The sequence below is a fragment of the Numida meleagris genome, chromosome 7 (assembly GCF_002078875.1).
Source record: "Numida meleagris isolate 19003 breed g44 Domestic line chromosome 7, NumMel1.0, whole genome shotgun sequence".
NCBI classification, from domain to species: Eukaryota; Metazoa; Chordata; class Aves; order Galliformes; family Numididae; genus Numida; species Numida meleagris.
The window spans coordinates 26516548-26542034 of record NC_034415.1 but is presented as its reverse complement, the minus strand read 5'-3'; the positions used below and the strand labels follow the sequence as shown (position 1 = coordinate 26542034).

Here is a 25487-nt window from a genome sequence, read left to right as displayed (position 1 = left end):
TTCGGATGCACCAAGTTGGTTGCTTGCATTTACAAACACAACAGTTTGTCAGTACTCTGACAGGCTTCCAGGCCTTTCCTCCCAATACCTGCCAGCTTCTTTCTAAATTAAGGAGCTACAGTTTGAACAACGTTTTGATCTTGATTACATTGGCATGGTGCTCCAATGTAAATCACTGTGGTGTCTATGGGCATCCGTTGGTGTAAAATAGGAATTCACTCCCCTTGCCTGAGGGGTGGACATGGCCAGAGACAGGGTCACTCTAGCAGAACACAGCTCCATTCATTCAACAGTAAATCAAAATTCAGATGTCAACACCATTCTTGCAGCACTCTGGGCTCGCCCAAGCTGTCAGATAGCAGCCAGGCTTCAGCTGTGGGCTCTTCAGCACTGTCCTCAACAGCAATCCCACCTCATGTGCTACAGGACAGGCTCACTCCTCCGATTCCTGCCCATGGTGTCCAAACCTCACAGGGTCTCTCTCTTCCACGCTAGCAGTTGCAGGGGAGCTTGAGACATCAGGAGCTGCACGTGGAGGTGCACAGCTGGAGGTGATCCATGGTGCTGCACTGCAGCTAGTGCAGGTATTTGTTCCTGAGATGCAGAATATACAATGACATTCTTTAAAAAAGCTGTTTACTTAATGGCAGCGAGTGCAAAGCTACTCACAGCCTTTTCCCTTGGAAAGCAATAAGGCTTGGCTGCCATCTCCTCTAACCTACTGAACCAGATGGGCTTATCATCGCCATCAAGCTGCTCCTAGCAGCAGAGGTCTGGGGTTTGATTCCAATTTTGGCTCCATTGCTGTGGCAGGGATGAAGACTTAGCTCCAACACGCAGGGAACTGCTAACAGCTTCTCCTGAACTACAAAGCAGCATTCACACGCTGCTCCTCATCCCTCCAGCTCCTGGCTTGACCCCAGAGCACACTGTGAGGTCCCAAAAGGGCAGACATGACAGGGCAGGGCATTTCCTCCAGTCAAGGACAACACAAAAAACTGTCACACATGCCCTGTTCTGGAGGCAGAATGTGAATAGTAACAAAGAGCAAAGGGAAGGGAAGCCTGCAGTGTTGCCAACTAATAAGGTCAATACAAACTACATCAACTGCTTTAGGTCAGAACGAATGACAATCGAGACGTGCCACAGAAGGCTGCACAGAGAATTCACAGATGGACAGGCAATCTCAATTAAACTGTCCTCCCCTCCCATTCTTCCTTGAATTACTGCTCTAAAACCCCTTAATTATCTAAACTCAATTAGTCTCAGAATATTTGAAGCTTCCTGTTCAGACTAATTTCTCTCTCTTTCCTTGTTCAGAGTGTTTGACTTGCATTAAAGAACATTTAGTGCCTGTGGTAGGGAGAACTCGAAGAAGGCAGGTCAGGACTTCAGGGTATTCACAATCTTCCCTCCATCCTTCCAGAGTCCGAAAAGATCACGCGCTCAGTATACGCCTGTATCTATCCAGATGAAATTTCAGTATCTCCGATGCTTTTTTTTTTTTTGAAAATACCTTAAGCCAAACATTTTTATTGCTAATAACAACTATCATCCATTGCAACTATTTCCACTCTTAAAGATTTCCATATGTACTTTCCAAAATGATTCGCAAAGTGGTAATTTTCTATTATAGCTATTATTATTCTCCGGAACAAAAACCACGGTGTTCATTCCAACAGAAAAGAACATCGGTGGTAAAGCAGATAGTAAGACAAGACAATAGGAGGAATCAGTTAAAAGATTCCCTTTTATTTCAACGATGTGATTTCTTTGTACAGATTGAACCTGCACATTTTCATTCAAAGGGTGTCAGTAAAATTACTGGATTTTGAATATTCCCTCTGTTTTAGGCTTCACAAAGATGGAGAACCATCTTGACTTTGTCAAGACTTCTGGCCCTGCCTGTGGCAGTGGGTTGGAACTTGATGATCCTTGGGGTCCCTTCCAACCCAAGCCATTCTATGATTCTATGATTCACTTTCTATCACAACCTTGTAAGAAACTTCAATCATAAGGTTCATGCCTCTCCTGAAGTCATAGTGTCTCATTCTCCTACCAAAATACAGATGAATCCAAGGCCTTTTGAGGTAGGGCAGCCCACAGGATAAGGGCCCCAGCTAACAGGGTTGTTGGTAGATCCATGCTTCCAGGCAGCCTCAAAGCTATCTGATCACTTCTGCAGGGGGTTGGGAAAGAGGTAGTTTCTGTTCAAGGTTTAAAAGTCAAGGTTTAAAAAAGTCAAAGTTTCAGTCAAGGTTTAAAAAACAAACCTTCTTAGATGCAAATACAGCACGTGGTCCTCCCAGCTTCAATATCCTGATTTGATCCAATTTTTAGATGCACTTGAGAGAAATATGAACTCAAAGTTGAGAACTACCTATTCCAGATCAATTTGAACTTTTTCAGAATAGGTTTACGCTAACCTTAAAATAGTTTGCTTAGTAGGTTGCATTAACCTAATATCCCACTTAAAGCAGTTCACTGATGCCTCATGCAGGCAAACTCTCACAGACAGGAAACCAAAGCACAGAGAGATTAAATGAACTGCCCAAGATTAAGAAAGAAATCTCTGGGCAAGGTGGAGCTGAAAGAAGTCTGAGTCACAACTCAGCATATAAATCACAAAGCTGCCTCTGTTAGTGTTCTTACTGCTTATGCTGCGTGGTGTTGAACACAAGCTGCTTCACTAGGAGCTCCATCAGGAGCCAGACATCTCTGACCACGGTGCAATAGCAGGATTACGTTTTTCACTGACTATTTAAGAGGAAATCTCTCTCTCCAGCACCCTCCACAAGCACACAGTTGTTCTGGTTCAGAACTGGCTGGAAAACAAGAATTCCATTTTGCATCAATTTTTGAGGTTGTAGTATTCAGTTTTATTCTTGCATCAGGATAATACTGAAATTGAAAAATGGACATTTTTATCTCACATTCATGTGAAGTGCTCTTATTGGGTGTACCACACATCCCCTGCACTCACCCATCCTCAGATCCCATAGTCTTTTCCCTCCAGAAATTTTATCTCCGAGTGAAGACACTTTAAGAGACAAGTTTCTTTGAAACTGATACATTTCCACCAACAGTTGTTTTATCAGCAAGGCATTTTCTTTCCAGCATTCAAGTGACATCTTTTTTTCAGGCATAAAACTACATGAGGAGGAGGCCATAGACCAAATGCAATTCCTGGGCCTCAAAATGCAGATGATAATGCAAAGAATTATTTTGCATAGTCTATACCTGAAAATGTCTTGCAGGCTTGCTAATGAGGAATGGCTCATTTACCTCTGTGGGTCACTTTACAGCTTTCTTTTTCTCTTGACATGTGTTGATACACAAGGAAATGATTTTCTTTTACACTTTTTTAGGCTGCAAACTAAAATATGCTCTTCATAAGATCAGGAAATAGCACAACCCCTCCTTCAGGTGAGCACCGGTTCGTCATCGTACCTATTTCACCTTTCAAGGGGAATTTTAGTACAGAGTTCAGATGTAACTTAGGTTCATAGCACAGGTATGTTCCCAGCTTGCAAAAACCCCAGACAGACTCCAAAAGCTATTGCTGAGAACGCTGTGTTGTCTTTTTATCAGAACAATGACTGTAGTGCCAAACTGCTATAAACTTAAAGCCTGGTCCAACAGGTTCCAGAAACATTTACTCTAGCTACAATAGTATTATTCACAGAAACTACAAAAACTTGTGAATACTGATTGTTTCAGCACACAGATGAGGACAGGAAGCCTTTTGGGTTGACTGAGGTACAAGCCTTCTTTCACCAATAAAGCATTCCAGAAAAGACTAAAGGAAAGCTAAAACTATATAAAACGAAGTTAATCTAACAGCTTGTATAGACAGATGAGAATCATTACATTATTTATGTACACAAGGGTACTGGGATAGGCTGGATTAGATGATTTACCCAAGATCAAACAATGAGTCAGTGACACAGTTTTTTGCTGTCCAGTGAAAACACGGATGTACAGTAAGCTGAAAAGAATTCATGTATTCCCCATATCAAAAGGATAAATGAGAGTGCGTTCCCCTTACTATCCGAGTTCGTGGTTCCAATAAGCATTGATAGAACTGAGTTTGGCAAGCAGGAAATTAGCTGCGCTAGTCACATATGCAAAGCATTTGCTGAATACAAAAATCTCGAGTTACTCAATTTACAACAGTTTTCACTTGCTGTAGCCACAGGCCTATCTAACGCGGCAGCAACTTATTCTTTGCTGCTTGCTTGAGAAGTTAGAAGGATGCAACCCATTCAGTGTCCAAGGCACAGTAAAACCAGTCAGGACATTGTGCAATGCCAGACTCTTGCCTCATGTCTGATTTCAAAGAGCACAAAGTGAGTTACTGAGTTTCAGTCAACATCAAGTTAGACGGTGGGATTTTGAATTGTTCGTGGATCAGATTTTAGCAGACCAATAGGATCAGCGAGAAGAAGGAACAATTCATCTGAACGCTTCTCAACCCTCAGAATGCCCTGAAGTGGGCCAGATCCTGCCATAAATATTTGCACAAAAATCCTGCTGACCTCAGTGGTGGTTCTCAGTACAAAATGATGGCAGGATGTGGTCACGGCAATCCTTCTAATAATAGATTTTCCATTGAGATCAATGGACATTGGTCCTCACTTCATTGCCAAAGCTTGGTTCTGAGCTCTGAAGAGAGACATTGTTTTCCTGCAGCAGGGAGCACACAATTGCCAAATTTACTTCTGGCAGGGCAGACGTTTATTTTTAATGCTGAATAGCACCAAAAAATGTCTGATATTAATTAAGAGAGTATTTTCCTTCTACATATCTCCTGAAAAATCTTCCAATGCTGCCGCTGGAAAGACACACAGAATACACGAATATACACATGTTTAAAGTAAGACATAAAATAAGCTAAAAGACACTTTCCTGTTACCTGAATGCAATTCTGAGGAGAGTTTCCCATGGATGGAATTAGCAGGTGCTCAGCTCTTAGGAAAAATAAAGCCAATTTATCATAGGTGTCAAAGACCCAGAACCTCAAGTAAGTTCCTTATAGGCACATTCCTAAGTCTGTAGGTAGCACCCTTCGCTTCATTTTTCCCGAGCCAATCCCTCCCTTGGCACTCATTACCGCTTTGATGCCTATATGCAGAAATTCTTATCTTCAGGATGCTAAAGGATGACTAAATGTTTTCCAGTGTTTTATTCTTTATCTCGGTTCAGCTTTAACTGATCTTAATCTTGTGATTCTGCTATAAAGATAAGAAGCGGCCTGCCAGGGAAAGAAGCATTTCACAGGTTAACAGCACAACCTTTCTGAAGAGGAAGCAGGTTTGTTTTCGGCCTTATTTTCTGGAAAACGTTAAAACAATAAAATGAATGAGAAGCAGTGGAGAACAAGTTGTAAAGGAGCTAATTTCCTGCTCACAGCAGCTCTGATAAATTTCAATCTTGGATGACAGGGGTTGTGGAGGGAGAGGGGAGGGGCAGCTCTTCCTGGAAAGCCAGACAGGATAGGATTGATTTGAGAGCCAGACAGGATAGGATTGATTTGAGACGTCTTCATTGCCAGAACAGCCGGTATTGGCTAATCATCAGAAAACAGAGACTTCAACCTACAGGAAGTGGAGAGCAAGGAAGACGTCTGAATCAAACCGTCAGGGTCCAAATGTGTAAATGAAAAAAATAATAACAAAGCAACAATAACAACAACAAAAGCCTTCACTCGCACACAAGCCTTCCTGCAGACCAACAAATGCCAAAGGAAGTGCCAGTGCTCTGACTAACAAAAGAATCCTGAAACGCTGCAGGCTTCTGTGCCAGCAGCAGCAGCAGCAGCACCCAGCTAAAAGTGGGTGGCTGCCTGACACGGCTGCTGCCGGATGAACCGGACAGCTCAGCATGAATCACAGGGCAAAGGATTCCTTCAGTCCATGAGGAATTGGTACATAGGCTGCTTGCTGCTTGCTTTTTTTTTTTTTTTTTTTTTCTTCTCAAAACACTCCTGCCTTTTAGAGACCAGCCGTTTCCTTCCTGATGTGCTCCGTGGGCGTGCAGCCGGCAGATGACTACTCGCTGCTGGCACTGTGAATGTGAGTGAGCGCATGGACGTGGTGCTGGGGGGTGCCAGACTGAACATCCCCAGAGACTGCACTCCCCTGGGTAGTACCACAGCTGTGACCAGCTCCTGAAAGAGTATATCTGCCATCACTGCCCTCTCACTGGGATCAGTATGCACACACACACACACACACACACACAAGACCACTACAAGTGTATCACACAGCAGACTTAAGTCTTTTGGAAATCCTCCCTGGAAGGAGAAATCTCTGCATCTCCCTTGCCACAAGCCTGGAAGAAGTAGGGCAAAGGGTAACAGAGCTTTCTTACACCCTTCCAGAGATCTAAGAGAGCTCCTTAATTAGGGTTTCAGACAAAGCTGGCTTCGGTTTACTGACTCCTGTCTCCTCATAATGGGTAGGGGAAATGCTTATTTTAGCCTGACAATGCATCTTCTAGTTGTTTTTTTGTATTTTTTTTATCAGCTATAGACTGATCCAGTACTACCGAGACCAGTTGGAATCTTTGCACTTATTTCAGTGGGCTCTAGAGCATCTCTATCACCAACTGGCAGACCAATCTGAGAAGCAGCTGCTTCAAAAGGGTCACCACAATGGGATCTTGCATCTGCTCTTTCCCATTAACTTTAGTGACATCTTGTCCAGTTTCAGTCTTTCTCCCTACGTTTACCTTTCTTTTCTACCACTGACTGGCTTGATTTTCTCCACGTCTTACTTTTCTCTGTTCATCGCTTTCCTTCTTCTCCCATACGCTTCTCTTCACAATTTGAAAAGGCACTTGCCAAAATTTCAAATCAATACTCTTTGCTCTTCACTCTCCGTGACTTGTCAGCCAACTTCAGCACTTCTAATCAAGCTCTTCTCTAAGACCTGTCATCCCTTGGCTTAGAGGATTCCTTCCTTTAATGATTCCTCTCCTCCCACTCTGATCAGTCCGTGAACATGCTCTAATGAGGATCATCTGCTGGCTGTGTTATTCACCTTTTATGAGCTTTCCAGTTCCCATACCCTTAACTGATTAAATCCTACCTCTGCAGTTTTGTAATTGAAACGCTGATACATGTCCTTCTGATTGCAACCTAGTTGGGCCCATTCATCAGCCGGATGCCTTTTTACTACAAAAATCTTGGCACTGATAGAAATGTTTCAAATAACCTAGCATCTCAACAGTGGCAGCAGAGACAGTCAATGTCCTCCATACTTTCATTTTCACCTTTATTCCACTCACTTAATCAAACAGCTTGCAACTCACTCTGCTCTTTGTACTTGGGTTATCATGACAATCAAGTCCAGCAACAGCAGCAAGTTAATGTGTTTACCTTGGGAAAGGGTAAAAGAACAAGTCCTGGTTATGGTAGCCCACATTTGGTCAGGATCTTGCTTGGCAAACAAAGTGTGAATACTGATAAGCTTCCTGGTCTCGCCTTGCCTATTCAACCCTGTTATGCCATGGCTCCTGAATCAGTCAGGTGTGGGTAGCTGGGGGCAGGGGAAAGCTCATGGTGACTTGCTCACTGCTAACAGAAAAATGGTTTGCAAATGAATTGCTATAATCTCAAAGGGTGTCTCCACTGCCTGCAGTTTTAATTGTTCCATTGTACTCTTTTAACAGGTGCTTCATTTACACTAACTAGTTCTGACTTTGTTGACAGCAGAGCATGCTGCATATTTGTGGAGCGACAATATATCATTATTGCCACTCACATTATTTTTCCTACTGCCCAAATCACACAAAGATATTGACTGATCAACGATCCATCAGTCACTTATCAAGAAGGAAAAACCCGGAGCGGTAAGTTTAATGCAAGAGGCTAAACAAATCAAAGTAAAAAGAAAAATTTTCACATTTGTATTTCTACTATGTCTGAAAATTTACCAATTCTGATCTGCCTGGGGAGATAAGTCCTTATATAACATCATATAAACAATTCTCATCCCGTTTTTGTGGTTTCAAGAGCACAATACTCATATCCTCAGACGTATCACTTAGCTTTATCTCCACATCCTAAAACAATTCAGCCTTTGAAAAAAGAGTTTTGATCTGAGTTCAACTAACATTTCCAAATTTCATGCAAGAGGCTGAAATACAGTATTGGCATTTACAACAAAACCACAGTACGGTAGTTTCACACAGCACTCCTCCAGCTTCTAAGACCCAGTTGCCTTCAGTGGACCACCAGTTCAAGCCTTAACTTTGCTGACCGACTTAACAATTTGTTCCTAGTATCATGTGACAAGTTTTTGAAGCTCACATGTGTAATGGGGCATTTGCTGCTAGTATGAAAAGAAAAAAAATATAGTTAAAAAATATAGTAGAACATGAGGTTTCAATTGTCAGAAAAACAGAAACATCTGTTGGGAGTCATGAGCAGTTGATTAGTGGAGTTCATTTCTAGGGTAAGGCTTCAGTAGATCAGCTCTTCTATCTAAGTATGTCATTGTAGTCACTGGAAGCATTACAAAGAGTTACAAAGAATAAGCAGCAGACATACAAACAATTTGTTAGGGTGCTAGTATCTGTAAAAGCTTACTATCATGCGACGGTCTTCCACATTTATTCACTGCTTTCCATGATAGCAGCATGTGAAATTAATAACTGTATTTAAACCTCGCTTTTATCTGCAACAGCTAAACATCTGCCAGCCTTTCAGTTATAAACCTATACTATTTTTGAAGCTTATAAGTAGAGACTGTAAAAGTTCTTTCTAAAGATAAAACACAATGTACAAGCTGTCAGTCTGAGCATATTTCTTACTTAATAATCAAACCAAGTTGGGTTCTGTCTGCCAATCAAGATAATGACAAAAACATCAGTTGTTTTTTTAGACGCTGCTTGGATTTCAACCCAAAGGTTTTCCAGCTCATTACACTAACATAAGGATTAACACCTTGGAACATCTGTGCAAAAAGCAGAGGTTAATCAGAAATGCTAATTCAGCCCGTGTGCACTGCGTAGGTTCAGTGTTATTGGATAGATGGCTGAGTTGTATACACTCCTTTAATTAAGGTTGCTCTTGCAGATGTGTACTTGTATCACCACAAGCCTTGGCACCAGGAATACAAGAAGCCAGTAGGAAGAGGATATCTTTAAGGTTAAGCCTCTCTTTCATTAGCTTGACTATCTAATTGAAGGTTCACTAGGAATCCTAGCCTCAGCTCTTGTTCAGTTCCTGATATCAGTGGCCTGATCTAACCTCCAAGTTTCCTAATGCTCCATCTACATCCACCTGTCACCTCATGGATATTTCTCAGCCAGGAATAGGGTACTGTTACATTAAAAAAAAACAACTAGAACTTGTAGCACTTTTCCTCGTGACTTTACAGACTATTTTGTTTTTAACAAAAGCATAAAATAGCTAATACAAAATAACTTGTCATATTGGTGGGCTTTGCGTTCAGGTACATAATTTGATTCACATCTTGTGCAACCCTAGCGTGACTCTGGAAGACTATTTATATAGAAATTAGAAAGTGAACCCTTTTATCATGAAGGATAAACTTCCAAGACACTATAGCTATCTAAGAAAATGGTAATTAGTGAGGGACAGCCAGTGTTTTCAGTTACCTGCAGTCTACCTTAAAGCAGAAGAATCTCTTCACATTTTTTAAAGTAAATTTGGATTTGACCGTGGAAATCATTATCAGATGTCCCTGACACTGATTCCATATGAACAGATACAACTTTTGCAAGTATTCTTCCATCTTTCAGAAGATGTCCCACCTACTGAACATGTAATCGACTTCTGAACTCACGTGAGCAATAAGCCCATGTGGAAGGAGCAAGGACCAAACCTCAACTCTTCTATGTATGCACTGTGGATCCTCTTCTGCTGCCCCTTCCTGAGAATTAAGTCCAGTTGTTTCACTCAGGAGACTTAAGTTGACTCCAAAGAGGTCCCTGTAACTTGCACACATCCTTCCCTGTAACCACATCTGGAGAAGCACACAGTACACTGTTCAATCCTGTTGGGCTGTATGTGAGTGAAAATGCAGCAAAGCAGAGCAGCAGTGAGTTTAGAAATACAAGCAGAACTTCTCTTTAAAACCCAGAAATCATCTCTGTGCAGATTATGTATCCCAGCTTGCTTATACCTCTAGCAGACTCTCTGGGCTATATCAGGTTTTCTATGAGGATCCAGGATCCCGGCAGGTACAAGGCTTTCTTTTAAACACCCAGCTCTTTCAGAACAGCCTGCTTTCTATGAATTAGGCTGGCCCTTCTTTCACCCATGCCAGTGTACCTTTGCTTCAGAGATGGAAAAAGATGCATTTAATCAGCGCAAAGATAACGAAGTGAGAGACAAAGGTCTGTCCTTTCTCCAAGTCATCCATTGTATGCACACACTGCCTTTCAAACTGCAAATAGGAGACTTGTGCTACCAACACGCAGCCGCTGCTGGTACTGCTACAGCAAGCCTTCAATGAATCCTGGGGATTTATCTCATAGAATCAGGTTGGAAAAGACCCTCAAGATCATCTAGTCCACTGGAATGGGTGGGCTTTGAAAGGATAATCAACAGCAACACTCATCTCTCATATTCTATGCCTTCATTACCCGAGAATGGGCAGAAACAGCTCCTGGGCAAGGCTTTAAACTAGACAAAGTGCACAGTCCTTTCAGCACTGAAAAAGCCTGTAGGAGCCACAGAGTTTGGAGAGCAGAGGAGAGACTGCTTGATTTTGATGTCTGTATCGGTTATGAGTAAGCCAATGGTGCCCCGACAAGAAGGCCTGAAGAAATTGAGGTGTGGCAGCAATTTGATGCAGCAAGAAAGGGAGCAGAAGCCTACGCAGCAGGTTTCCTCTGGGACGGACTGGAGAATGAGTGAGGGTAAGAGGTTCCTGTGCTACTGTGAGACTGGCTCCAGGCACTGCCAGAGCTGTGTGACTCATGACAGCGGGAAAAAAAAAAGAGGGGAGGGGTGGGGAGTGGGCAAGACTTGGCAGCCCGGGTTGTCTCACACAATAGCAGATTTTGTTCTCTACAGGATAACCCAGGTGTTTGTGGCATTTGGTCAAACCCCTTCAGCAAAGGACAGCGCTCCTTGTCACTCTCTGCTCGTCATCTGAACAGCAGTGGAATGCAACACTCAATTCATGCTGCGTAAAAGCTTAAGAGTACTTCAGCCGTCCAGATTCTCCCTTGCTCCAGCTGCCCAAATGACAGCAGTCTGAGGAGGAGCCGTGCTGGTGGAACACTCTCCTCTCTTCTCCCCAGTGGCAGAGCCGCCAGGACAGGACACCACTCCCACACAGCATGGAGAAACCAGGACTGTGATTCACGAGTGGAACCACTTCCTTGGAACAGTCGTAATGGCTCCCATTTCCTGCTCTCTACCCTACCCAATTTTTAAGGTTCCCATCCTCACCACAAGAAGCAAAGAGCTTGCACAACAGCTGCTGGTCTGCTGTAGTTTACAGCCCAGCACTGCAAGGTATTTCTGGACAGTACCATTAAAAGCTGGGCTATAAACCACAACGAATACAGCTGAAGGTGGGACAAAAGAAAGCTGCACCCACTTCTTCTGAGCAGAGCCCTAGAAGATGCCTTTTTGGTAAACTCCATCAGTATCACCATAGGTTGCTTTCAGGGCCTGTGAAAAAAACTCAGATCCTCAGTGTCTTTTGTAGCCCCCACTGCCCTATGTGTGAAGTGGCATACCTGTTTGAACAGCTATGTTCAAAGGATACTACATTAAAACACCAGCAAGCAAACTGTGCTGTGATGGCTGAATCTAAATTCTCTAAGTTTGATTTTCTTAAGTAGCCATGACACCGACAGGTTATAATACAGGAGCTTGTATTGTTGACATCAAAATATACTTACTACAAAAATGGATTTGCTTATTAACCAAAGACAGTAGCACTAATATGTTAGCTTTCTATAAACGATATACAGAGCCCATCCCAGGAAGTAATAAACTATTCGTAAGAGGTTCCTTATCTGTTAGTGACGTTTCCTGATAAAGGTTCCTTTTATAATCACCTGTAACATTTAATATGCATGGCTATAACAACATTAGCTTGTTATAAGTGTGCTTTATCTTGAGTTGTCAGAACTGCACTTGCATTCCTCATGTGGTTAAAGGGAAAATTCAGATACCTTTAGTCACTTTTTTCCACAAGTCTTACTGCACCAACTGGACATTGATTATTAGAAAACAAACAAAGCACTGAGACTGCATTCAGGGCTAACACGTGGGTTGCCATCAGACAGTGGGACTTCAGAGCACCTGTGTGATTGAAAGGGCTCCTGCTTTTCTAAATTTCCCCTTCAAAACATGCAAACATTTTATCTGCTTTATCAAAAAATGTTAAAGCAGTAAAATCTCCTAAGTCGGGTAGATTTACACTTCTAAAACTCTACTTAATTCACATACTGGAAGGGGAAGATGTCCTTGATTTGACTATAACTGTGTTCACACAAAGGAACACAGCTGGAACAGTCTATAAAAATATTAACAACACTAAAACTGACAGGGTTGCTCTGCTACAAATTTGTACATAAACAAGGACTAGTGAGAGCCCCATGCAGAGCTGCTACACTGCAGACTAAGAAAAGCAACACAATCCCGGGTTGAGAATGGCGCTACTAAGCATGCGATGGGGCTGTGAATTCAGATGGATCATAGTTCTGTCGCATCAAAGTGCTTTGGGTTAGGTAATGAACTTCTCTAAAATTCAAAACTTGCCTGAAACTGCTGAGATGTGGACAATTTGGTCTCCCTTAATAACACTGTATGGGAGACAAGCCACTCTGCACCAAAATTACTGTTCACTCTAAAAAGAACATACAGGCACTTTCTGAGCTCAGATTAACAGCTGTGCTTCCAGCAGTCCTCTCACTACCATTTCGTGTGTGCATCTTCCCAACATACAACTTCCAAACCTGACATATGCTGCATATTGGGACTGCTGTTACCAGACAGTCCCAAACCCATAGCTGTACGTGTTTTTCTTCTGCCAAATTATCAAATTCCATGGCCGTTAGTCAGACACGCCACCTCCCACTGTATGGGACCAACAATCAATCACCCTCTTCCTTATTGTTCGAGCAACGTTTCTCTCTAATCACCCTCTTCCTTATTGTCTGATCTGTTTCTTCCCATGTATCTCATTAACTACCATTCAAACGCACGAATGGGTTTTACCATATTTGACACGACAGACATACTAAAAGTACCAGCAGGTATAAAGGCAATGCTAGAAGATACACAACAGATCTCAGCTAACGTTGTGCATTAAATGAGTGCGTGCCACTGTCATTACTTTTATCCACACCATGAGTACTGTTAACCTCACCTACTTAATGCATGGGAGCGCACCTAGCACTGGTGTAGAAGGAAAACGAGGTAGGAAATGCCGTGTAAACTCAGAAAAAGAAAAGACAGGAATGAGAAAAGCAGTATTTCATCTTTGTAACCGTGGAATCCAGTTTTGTAATCAAAATTGTTTGTGCTGCTGACTTCCTTTAACACCTGTGACCCTGCTTGTCATGGCCTCATTGCCTGCTGGAAACTTGGCAAAAGACAAGAGAAGAGATATTAGGGAACCAATGCTGCATCCTGAGAGAGGCCATAAAGTCCAAAGGTTGAACAGAATTGCCAGGAGCGGTCTGATAAGCGAAGGAAGTCTGTGGCTCTGAAGAGACAAACTGCTGTGCCTGAGTACATCGCGTTCAGCCTCCGTGAGCTGCACCCCAACGTCCCTCTGAAGAGCACAGTGACAGGGACCTCTGCTGCTGGCCTCTCCCAAACAACCCCCTTGGAAAGGAATTCTTTTCAGTCCCTTTCTGAAATGAGTATGAGAGCACACGTCAGAATTTCACAGATCTTAAATTTGAAAAATACACTTCGTATTTTTTTCAAATTAAGCCAGGATGATTTGTTAATTTAATAAAAAGAAAAAAAAATGCTGTGTAAAGCCCCTTCTGAAATGGTATATTCAAGCCTTTTCCAAGATCTGGCTTTAGTAAAGAACTTGTCCTTAAAAATCTACCAGACTGTAACTAAGCCTGTAACTTGGCATGTGAAATAAATAAACCAATAATCAGACCCTTCAGAAACGTTCAATTAAATCTGTAGAAATATCTAATAAAACATTCCGCATTTGGGGAGTTTTTCTCCAGAGGGAGCATGCAGTAGCTATGGTTTCACGTTAGGAAGAGCATGGGGCATTAGTAACTAAGTCTTGCTGGCCCTCTGTCCTGTCCTTCACTCAGTTAATATTTGCACAACTTTTTGTGAAGCCACACCATCAAGCTGAGCAGAAAACGCTTTTCTGGCTTTCAGAACAAACCAAACCAGAAACACAGCATGGCCCCACAAAGAGCTGCGCGAGCACAAGCAAAAAGACAGCGCAGGAATGGCAGCCGGGGGAGGGAGGAAAAAGGACCTGAATTGCTTTGAGCTCATATTGCTGCTGACTACTTTCTATTATATAACCATAACCTAATACGCTTTCAAGACTCTGGCTCTGAACAGCTTCCCATGGCGCATCTCCTTCCCTGCGCAGAACCCTCCGGGCTGCACGCTGCTGCAGAAACGTGCCTGCGCGGGGAGGCTTGCAGGCTCGGGCACTGCACTCTGTTATACTTTCCATTATTCATCAAGGAGAGGATAACCCCAGCAGTGCTCGTGAACACGACGGCTTCCTTGAGAAGCAACAGCAAAACCCGTAAGGAAGGCTCTCCTTGTAAGCGAACCGCCGGCCCTGGGAGGGCTGTCCTCTCCGGGGAGCTTGGCTGTGGGAAGCGGGAGCAAGGAACTGCCTTTTTAGGAGCGTGGCTGAGCAGAGCCAGGAAGCGCTGGGGCAGGAGCAGGGCTCCCGCAGCGGCTGGCGAGCCTTTTAAGGACAAACGCAGGTATTTCCCCAGCCCGCTGGTAGAAGCCGTGCAAGGTAACACAGCAAGGTGAGGCAGGGCTTGGCCTGCCATCCGCCGGAGGGACCCTCGGCCACGGCAGCCCTGCACGCTGCAGACCCACCGCCGGCCGTGCAGCGCTTCCAATAGGCCTTATTAGGAAGGCGAGAAGCTTAATTAATCGTTTTCAGATCTCTAAGGCCAGATGGTTTGTGGGTGAACTGTACGTGATTTCAGCGTGACATTTGAAGGCGTTCGAGGCAACATTTTGGAGTGCGTCAGGAATCTTTGTAACTACCTAAATAAGAGGGCAGATTTTCAGAGGTGATGAGCAACTGGATTTTCTTTAGACTTTAACAGAAGGGGCAGGATACTCACAGCCTCACGCATTCAGCAGTTTGTTTCAGAATTTTAGGATCGCATATGACTCCTTCCTAGCTGCCCAAAAATTAATGCTGCTGGACAGAAAAGCAAAGAGATGTGGGGTTTATCCATTTTAAATTAAATTTGGTTTTATTATGTGTTATATCATTCTGGGGAGTACAACAAAGTAATCCAATTCAGGCCAAATCCACCTATATAGGAGACATGGATAAGAGCCCCAACCACGAGTCGGCCCATGTTGTTCTTTTTACTTTCCTGACTAGCTTTCACAAGTAAACAGAGGAGGCTGCAAGTAAAATTGGAAAAAAAGTACAATTTTTCCCACCGATATTTCCTTTGAAATTTGCTTTTTTAAATCTTCCTTAGGAAGCGGCAACAAAAAAATGCAGTGACCTTGAGAAAGTTATTTCCTTTCATACATGATGAAAAAAAAGCATCTGCGATCTAGCACCAAATTGAGACACTGCCCATCTAGGAATAACACAGCACCCCAGTTCGGAGGATGAAATGGCAAACTGGAATGCAAGGGATTACCCATGAATTTTGCCTTCTTGGTTTCTCAAAGTTAATCTTTGATAATTGCCTGCTTTGACATGTTAAGCAATGTAATTTTTAACTAAATGCAGTATATTTTAACCCAGAGATACGTGAATGATTTAATCGTTTTTATCTGTGCCGCATTTTAAAGCCACAGATGACAAGCACCTGTTCTACATCACGAACCACTGTCATCATTAGTGCCTTCAGGTAATAGTCTCAGCAGGGAAACCAAACTTTGATTAATCTTGCCCCATCCCGCTTGCAACATATTGGCAAGAAAACATGGGTGAAGTACTAATTACACGTGGATAATCACAGGGCATTGGTTTCTAGGATTCTTTACATGAGGCCCATCAGGAGAAACAGGTACACAGACAACAGGAAAAGTTACATTAAACAACTGAAAAATATCTAGCTACACGATAACCTTATTCACTGTGAGCTGAGACATCATGGAGGACAGACTCCAATTGCCAGTGGGGCTGGGACTACATTTCTACAGCTCTAAACGAGCACTAGGTTAAGGCTACTTTCATAAAAGGAATAAAAGTTTTGACAGCAGGTTTCGTATTGTAAATTCCTCTTTTAAAATGACTTGCTTGCCAAAGCAGTTCAGCTGCCAGAAAGGGAGAAAAGCAGGCAAAGTATTCCCTTAAAAGCAATGACTGTGCTATGCCGCTCAGGTACACGAGGCATCGCTCCAGACCTGGGGAACATTGGCTCATTAGGAGCAATTAAAAAAAAAAAAAAAAAAAAAAAAACACCTCTGAGGGGATTTTAAAAACAACAACTTCCAAAAACAAAACGTGCGTATATACCACATGCATTTGTTTATGCAGCTGTAATGAGTGATGAAATCCATTTATGAGCTGAAGTCACAAGATTCTAAGCAGGTCTTTGTTTAATCTCAGTAAGTCATGACATTTCCCTACTACTTATAATAATGTGATTTGGATCAACGTTTTCAAACTTATGCACCTGGTTTTTAACAGTACTTACCCACTGCACTTCTCATCTGAGTCACTGGAGGCCGAACAATCTGCTTCTGAGCCACCACTTCGATTAAGCATCCTAAACACAGATAGAGAAATTTTGTTTAAGTTTAAAATAAGCACGTAATTTTTGAATTCAGTACATATTCTGCAGCTCTCACTCAGACTGTGACTCTATGCAACCTGCAAAGAGTGTAATCAAAATGAGACCATTAGCAGAATGAATACTTACAGTGTCAGCCTTTCTCTACCAAAAAGTTTTTCTAGATGGAAGCCCTGAAAAAACTTAAGAATGTTTCCAATAGACAATGGTTTCCCTTCCAGCATCATTGCTATGACTTGGAAGAATATAATGATGAGAAATACAACAGTGCTGCTTACATTAATGCAGCATTATGCACTGAATAACAAAAGAAGGACAGAGTATGCAGGAAAAAAAGTATTAATAACTTAGTAACTATTAAGTTCCTTACATTTGGGGTGTCTATAAGCCATGCTAGACTCTAGATTACATAGCTGTAACAACATAGGAATTGATAATACTGCATGTAAAGCAACATCACATTTTTAGCTTTGCTGTTAAGAAAAATAAATTATAAAAAAAAAACAACAGCAATTGCCACCACCATTTTTGCCATTGCGCCTCTATTTGCTTTCCAAACATATCTGAGGTTTTGTGAGTACTAGATCAAAACGAAATGCTAATACAGAGTGATTCTTCTCCATCTTTCTTTTATGAAGGGAAAACAGATTAGAGTCCTGATCTGGACGAAAACCAATCTATCTGATGTGCAAGAGCAAGACATCCCAGACATAGAAAATGTCTGACAACCTTTAAGGTCTGAATGGAAGTATTGCTGTCTCCACTCATTTCTCTACTCTGTTTCTCACCTATGACTCTCCAGAGTCACAAATTAGTCATAACAACAGGTAGATTTTACACCATGTCGTCAAATCAAGATGACAAAAGAATATAAGAAAAATGCAAGGATCTTTCACCTAGAACATTTTGCTCCAAGCAGCCTCGTTTACACTGATAAAAACTCATAAAAAATAAGTACAAGACAACATCAGCAGCTTGGACTCGAACTTGGGAGTGTTCTAAAAAGGCCAAAGCCAAATATGCATAACCAGCAAAGTCAACAAATCACCTAACTGGCACAAAGACAACACGTTCCTGTACCTTGACTTTTCTTTTCAATCTCTTTTTGTTTACGTAAGAAAGTAATAGGCACTGTTGGCACTGTTTTTCCTAATATGAAATATAAGAAATCCTAAAATGACTATCAACATGAGGCAGCCAGGGAAGCACTGAACTGCTAAGATGCCATGGGGCTCCTTCTCTGTCATCTTCAGACATATACTCAGTATATCTTCTTGTTATACACGAGCACTTGGGAAGAGAGATGATATTTGCAGTAGGATCGGACAAAGGCTTCGTTGACTCCATTTTCTTAGGATGGCTGCATCTCTCAAGTGTACGTGAGCCTTGTCATCAAGAATCTGTAATATTCTTACCGCCACATCATTTTACACAAGGGAAAATGAACTCAGAAGCAATACTCCTACCTAAATTGGGATTATATTTTATATTCCTCCATTTCCAGCGTTGCGCTCAGTTATTTTCCAGTAGGTTTTTGGGATCTGCTATACCAGTCTCCAAGAAAGAAAATGACTGTAACTACTTAAGTCAGAATACCAACTGAAAAACATGTATCAGATGAAACTATCATTTAATACGCTAGTCTACATGAACTAAATCCAGCTGAAAAGCTCTGAAAATGCACATGAAAAAATAACTGTGAGAGTCTTAAGTAAACAGTTCCCTTACTGGATTTGCTGTTGCCGACTAAAATCTTTCTTCTCCTTTCCACATTAAAGGAGAGCCCTAAAACCACATTTTGCATATTCCATTAGCTCAAATCTTTTCTAACACGGTTCCCAGGGCAGACCAAGTCTAATAAACTTCTTAAAATGAATCTAACATTGTTCTAAAATAACAGTATTAGAACCTGCTGGAGTGTGAACAACAAGGCTATCAATCAATAAGTATCTACACTTATTCCCAGACCTTGCATGGAATTCTAAACAATTTTAGCCCCTAAGATTCACAGTTTATTGAGCCTGAGCTAGCACAATAGCTTTAGTAATCAATGTTGCCCATCTCACGCTTCTGGCTGCTTTCATCGGGGAGAAGAATTACACATTTAGAGAAGAAAAACATTTCTGTGACTGTTAAAATAAATCACAGCTGAAAGTTTCTAAAAGGCCAGAAAGCTAGGAGTTATCCTGTTAGAAACAGATTAGTGGGCAGAGGGCAGGTGAGGTGGTCAGAGGTGCAAGGGAAGTATAATCTATCAGATTGATAGCACCACTGTGTAGATGGCACAATGGTATCTTATCTTCCCAGCCCTGCAACCAAAATAAACCACATACAAGACTTGGAGTCTGATTCTGTTGTCTTTAAGTACACACCCCTTAGGGTGGTGACCCAGGACACACCACACATCTTTTACTTCATGTAAGACAAAATCAAAACAAATATAATCAGTATTTTTCCTTTTTGGACTCTCACAGAGACTCTTTGATGTGTTTTCCCTAATGGTTTTCTCTTTTTAATCACCACGCTCGGGGGTTTCTCTGAGATTATAATGGTCTAATTTTTACGTAACCTCTTCCATGCGAGCACATTCCCGAGCTCCCAACACAGCAACTGCTGTAACAGTACACAGCAACTCTACACCAAAGAATACCTTGCCCAAATGAAACCAAAAGGGAAATTTAGATGAGTACATTCTGCTTAGGTTGGAATTTTGGCTCAGATACAGGAGTTCACACTCTTGGTCTTGCAAAAAGCAGCACTAATGGAGATACTGAAAATGAAAGTATCTCTTCTAATTCAAAACTGAAAATCTGGCCACTTCTGCAGCATGTTTTTATGCTCTGGGAAATTTTACTCACCTATACCCATTCAGGAAGGGGAAATCCTTGGTCCTACGACTCACAGGGGGGGTTGTCACTCACTGACTAAACACAAGAGTCCACCACCAGCACAGTTTAGGATCTATGGTATAAAACTAGCTACATTTCTAATTCCTACACATCTGCTTGCCAATTTGTCTTTGGAGCAATTATTATGATGTATCATTAACACGTAATTTCAATTCTCTTTGTTGATACTCTTATTTACACAGACAATCATTAAACAGATCACCACAACCTTTTCAGTGTTACCTAACAGGTGCCCTGGCGTACTACAGTTCTAAGCTTTAACAGGCCCAGTAATAACAAAATGCCTAAACTTAAAATAGGCACTACGCAAAACCTGCATAACTGGAACATGTATAACGTGCCCTGTACACAGCTGCCAGTGGATCCGTGAGGTTCTGGAGTTAATTTCCATTTATCAGCTAGGAGTTACTGACACCGCTGATACTCAGCTCTGTTGCTCTCTGCTACGCTCTATCGAGACACTGCACACGGAGGAAGCAAGAGCTAAGAACTGGAAACATCTTCTTTACGTGGGAAGGTGCTCTGCTAACAAACTGCTTATTGAACCCGGGAGCAAGTGCATAAATAACACGGAAGGAGCGCTCACACGTACTCCCTGCAAAGGGGAGGACGAGGCAATGAAAGTCAAGCTATTACAAGACAAATGCAAATTAAAGGCACTGCTTTTAATCGCCAGGATATTACAATATTTTTTGAGAGCTCCCAGTGTTTGGGGGAGGAGGAAGGAAGAGAAAAGAGAGCGGGGGAACAGGAGGCTCTCCTGAAACTTTTCTTACAGTTTGTATCACCCTTCGTGAGGAAAGAAAAGAAAAGCAGGCCAAGAAAAAGCAACAGAGGATTTTGAAACTATCAGAAAAGCTTCTGCTTGATAAAACTTCCTAAAAGGTAGCTAACTCTTTGCAAAACTCCCCATGAGGCCTCAAAAAGCACCCTGGGCACGCTTTCATAGACAGCTTTGCATACGAAACGCGTTTGGTTCAAAAAACAATTGTGTATTTTTACCAGCGTGGTTATTGCTGTCAATTGTCCCCTGGTTACTGATCAGTGAGAAGCAAAAAAAGTAGCCAAAGCTACCACAGATAGAAAAGAATAACTGCTGATGTACATGGGGTTTTCTGCATTTCCCCTCCTCACCCTGAGACTTTAACCCGTTAGTGAATGCTGCCCTTGTCTGTCTGTTCCGTGGGCCACCTGGACGGAATCAGCACTCCAGCAAGAAAACTGCTATTGTTCATGCAGAATTTCCTTACAATGAAAGCTTGCTGTTCACTACCACTTCCCAGAAAGGTATATTGCTCTATCACCACCCATATCAAATTCAAGTGCAGAGACATGTTTACAGTACGTGCAGCGGCTCAGATAGGCTGGGCTGTTGCAATCCTGTTGCAATCCTGCGCAGAAAAGTTAACACTGGCATGCTGCTCCCACGCCCTCCCCTTTTCAGGCTTCACATTAACTCAGTGACACCCTGCTAGGCACAAGGTTTATTTACACAACACAAAGTCTTGAGACGAGCCTTTGTTTGACTACAATGTTGACAGGCTTATGGAGCACTACTGCCTATAGCAAAGGTGCACTAAGAACCAGCTGAGGACCGCATAGGAATGAAAGGTTTTGAAAGCAGCTTGACTGAGTTTCCAGATGCAGCACAATTCTCCTTTAGCCAAGAGCTGCTGGGACAGACCAGTGAAGCTCCTGGCTCTCACAGAGACCAGGGAAATGCACTAACGCAGTGGTTCCACGAGGACTTCAATCCAGCGTATGCTGGTGACGCTCTGAAAAAAAGCAGATTTCTCCTTCCCCAACCATTCAGGCTTTTTGCTGGGATAAGATTTGAGCTGGACGTATTTCCCAAAGCACTTCACCTCATGGTTGTGTCAGCGCAAGGGAGGGGACAGCGTGGGAGCAGGAAGAGGGCAGGACTGCCTCTTTTGTCAGCAGTGCCGGCCAAAAGCACTCTGGGAGCTAACAACGTGGTAAATTGTGCTGATTTACATCTGCTCCCTGGTTTTCCTAAAAAATGTTGCCGTGCAATTTAAAACATAGATATATGTAAAAGCATACAAGAAAGCTTAGGGGCAGATTCTCTGGGCGGAGTGTCCAGGGGGACTGTAAGCCTCACCTTTGCAGCAATGCCCTGTCACGCGAGCAGGGAGTGGCTGCTGCACTCACCCTCTTCCCCAAGGGGTGTAAAATGTAGAAGAGTTCCTGCGTTTCACGTGGTATCTTCTTGTCAAAGTTTTGGACTAAGTGTCAAGACTTTGTATTCAAAGAAACTGGCTGTGTGATTTTGGGAAGGCGTCGATCACTGCGCCCCAGCTTCCCCCTTCTGGGAAACTGAAAAGTAATACTTTCTCCTACACAGACTTTTGACATGAACAACTCCAAATCGTTGTCAGAACCTCTGACAGTGGGGGAAAAAAAAATAATATTACCACCTTGCCCCTCCTCTGCCTTCCCTCCTCCCCACAAAAAAAAAAAGCTACAGGAAGATATTTGGTCAAAATGTCAAAGAGTGACCAGAGAGTGAAAATGACATAAGTCTCAGTGCCAATATATGCTCTACACATTCTAAATGCATTACAAGGCTGATGAATCAATAAAGATGTCAGCGGTTGATATCCTAAAAGCAAACGGGGCCAGCAGCAAATAATTTATATCAGCAAATTAATCCTAGGTATTCTTCCAGATGAAATTCCATTCCTTATCTGTACCTATTTCCTTATTGCATTTTTACAAAGAAAAGTAGTTCATACCACTTGCAAAGCATTTTTTTCCCCATAGATCTTCACGCTTTACTACAACTTCAGTTGTGACCATTTTACAGGCAAGCAAACCAAGGCAGAGAAATGCAAAAGTGACTTAAGGTCATTCAGCAGGGAGGCAGAAGCAGGGAAGGTTGTGGTTCTATCCCACTTGAGTTTCCTCAGTTCTCTTGTTTTTTCTCTACCGGCACACAGAGAATAAAATCACTTCTCTTTATACTTGTGAGGTGACATTAAAGAGATGAACATATTTTTGCTTCACCTTGTAAATACTTTTGGTTGCCTTGAATTGGATATACATTCCCAACCGCTAATGTTACAGGGTTAGGTAGAGGCAGACCAAGAGCATAAATGTGAAATACACTGCTGTTCTTATTAATATTTGTAAAACCATCTAAGGCTGAAATTGGCTATCATTGAATTGACCTCAGATCTTTGACATAAACGCCTATTTGAAGCACCTGGCAATAGGTTGTAAGCATCCACACCCAGAACATCTTTGCCCGGGCTTGCAGATTTGCCAGCCACACATCTTTTCCTATACTGACTGTAAGGAACGCAACGGCTGGAAAACATCAGCACAAAACATGCTTATATAGAATAAGGCTACGTTGTACCATTAGCTCTTGCAATATGCGTGCTTAACCTCTCTCACATGACTCACCTGAGTCCACAGCCCTGGCAGAACAGAAGTCTCTGCAAGTATGTGCACATTACAGCTGGTACCCAGACCTCTAAATACCACGCAGTCCTTTTTGGAATGTCTTTCTAGTTATGTTCCCTGAAAAAAAAACAGCTAAAAAACCAGCTGAATTTCAATTAGCAGCCATCACAGCCCTCAGGCCTTTGCTTTATTGCTGTCCTTTTATCCTCAAAATTTTCCTTGATCTCATGAGCTTGTTTCTAATATATTCAAATATTATGGCTTTTTATATGTTTCATATGTTCTCAACAGACTGTGTAAACAGCCCTGCGAGCTGACCAACGCGTCTGCCAAATGCACTGCCTGCTGTTCACGCACTATTTCCTCTATCACATATGTGAGCTGTGCTCCTGAACCCACTGTTAAAAATATGAACACAGGTGAGGATCAATACTACCTGGACAGAACTTTCCATCTCTGCCTCCTCTCTGAAATAAAGGAAGGTACAGGTACTGCAGTGTCAGTGGCTGCACACAATTTTTTACTGAAGAGAAGAGGGAAGAAGTGCAATTTTCAGGGTTTCAGCAGCCTGATTCTTCTCCCACAGAAGCCCTGCGGACCAGGACATTTCCACTTCAAGCGGGGACAGGGCTGCCTGGTCCAGTGGGGAGCAGCTATACAGTCACTGAGTGATATAGATGCATGTCAGCTGTGCTCAGAGATCTAGCTGTTTATTATTCATCAGATGGGATTGAGGAAGAGTAGCAGTTTAGCAGCATCTTCCCCACAGCTGAAGTCTTTAACTCTCCTTGTGTTTTCAGATATTGTCCTACCTTTCCTCCTCTGTGCCCTTTCCTCCCTACAGTGCCTGCCTTAGCTGTCTGGCAACCCTAACTGCTCCCACACCATGACTCCAACTCAAATGACTGTCATCCAGAGGGAATGTTTCCACTTGAATGACATGAGCAGGCACTCCGTAAACTTCCCCACAGGCTCCGCCACTATAATCCCTGGGAAGGAGCAACCTGCAGGACCTACTTTCACTGTTCAGTGCTTTCTCTGTTTATTGCTGCCATTGTCAGAAGCAAAAACATCACTCAAATTCACACAGGAGTCCTTGCATCTGTCAGCCACCAACCACTGGTGATATTCAGTAACAGAAACTCACTGTCCATGCAAGCCTGAACCTGCAGCTTAGGGAAGGGGAGCTTGATTTCTCATTGGAAATTCCTATGCTCTGTGGTGCTCCACACAAGGCATTTTTGGTGTCACGCTGACTTGCTTCCTTTCCTTCTCCTGTTGCAAGCACTCCTTTATCCCAGGTTGCCAGGAGCCTACTGTTCCAACAGCTGCTAAGACAGAGTGAGGTGTCAACTTTGACGAGATGCCAGATTGCTTATTAATTAAAAAGCCAGGCATTTTGTATCCATTCTGAAACTAATAAGAAGTAAACTATTTTATCAACAGCTCTCAGTAGTTAAATTTGGTTATTCTGAGGTATTTGGTCATAATTGGCAACATAAATCAATGCATTTTGTTGTTACTGCTTACTTTAATAGATGTTTATCAAAATATCGAAATGCCAGAAAGCTCACTTCACTTCACAGTGAAACCGTGCTTTGGTTGTATCTGAAAAAATGCACACTTCCATTGGGATCCTTGTCCTCAAACACAGTAAATAGCTTTTCAAAGGTGCTCATCTGCCTCCCCAGCACCGGCATTAGTATGCTTCTATTTGTATGTTAATTTTTTTTCATACTGCTAGCCCACAGCGCTGAGCACTGCCGTCTGCTTCCCATATGCCACATGTCCTCCAGTGCCTCCTGTACTGCTTACCTTCAAGCTCACTTCACTCTTTGGGCTCCCACTGCGGATCAGCTGCCTTTCTGCCAGCCTTGGTCGTGTGTCAGGGATTGTCTAAGTGTAAGATCCACAGGATAGGAACTTTGCCCATCTCTCTGTTTCTCAGAACACTGGATACGCTGTGGTATAGAAATAATGAACACAGAGGCATGAACGGTCTGATACTTCCATTTGTAATGCCCTGAAATTCCAAGGGGAGCAATACCCTGGGGTCTCTTCATCTCTAAACAATGTAGCTAGCTTCTATTCAGCCAGGTTTTTCATCAAAAATTATGCAAATACATAGAGCTGTTTGAGTAACAACAAAAAAAAGTTCTTTAATTATTTGAAAATACATTTCTGAGTAACTGCAGTGCTAACTCGAAC

The 25487-nt window shown here is 42.5% G+C and overlaps 1 protein-coding gene across 1 annotated transcript in view; it reads right to left on the bottom strand.

Moving 5' to 3' along the window:
• The window catches only part of FGGY (FGGY carbohydrate kinase domain containing), a 291340-nt gene that overhangs the window by 236711 nt on the left and 29142 nt on the right, over positions 1 to 25487 (bottom strand). Inside the window, exons 2-3 of the mRNA XM_021405281.1 lie at positions 25095 to 25240; positions 16846 to 16917 (exon numbers count right to left, since the gene is read on the bottom strand). The gene's annotated coding sequence lies outside the window, so the exon portion shown is untranslated. The remainder of the gene's footprint in view (positions 1 to 16845; positions 16918 to 25094; positions 25241 to 25487) is intronic.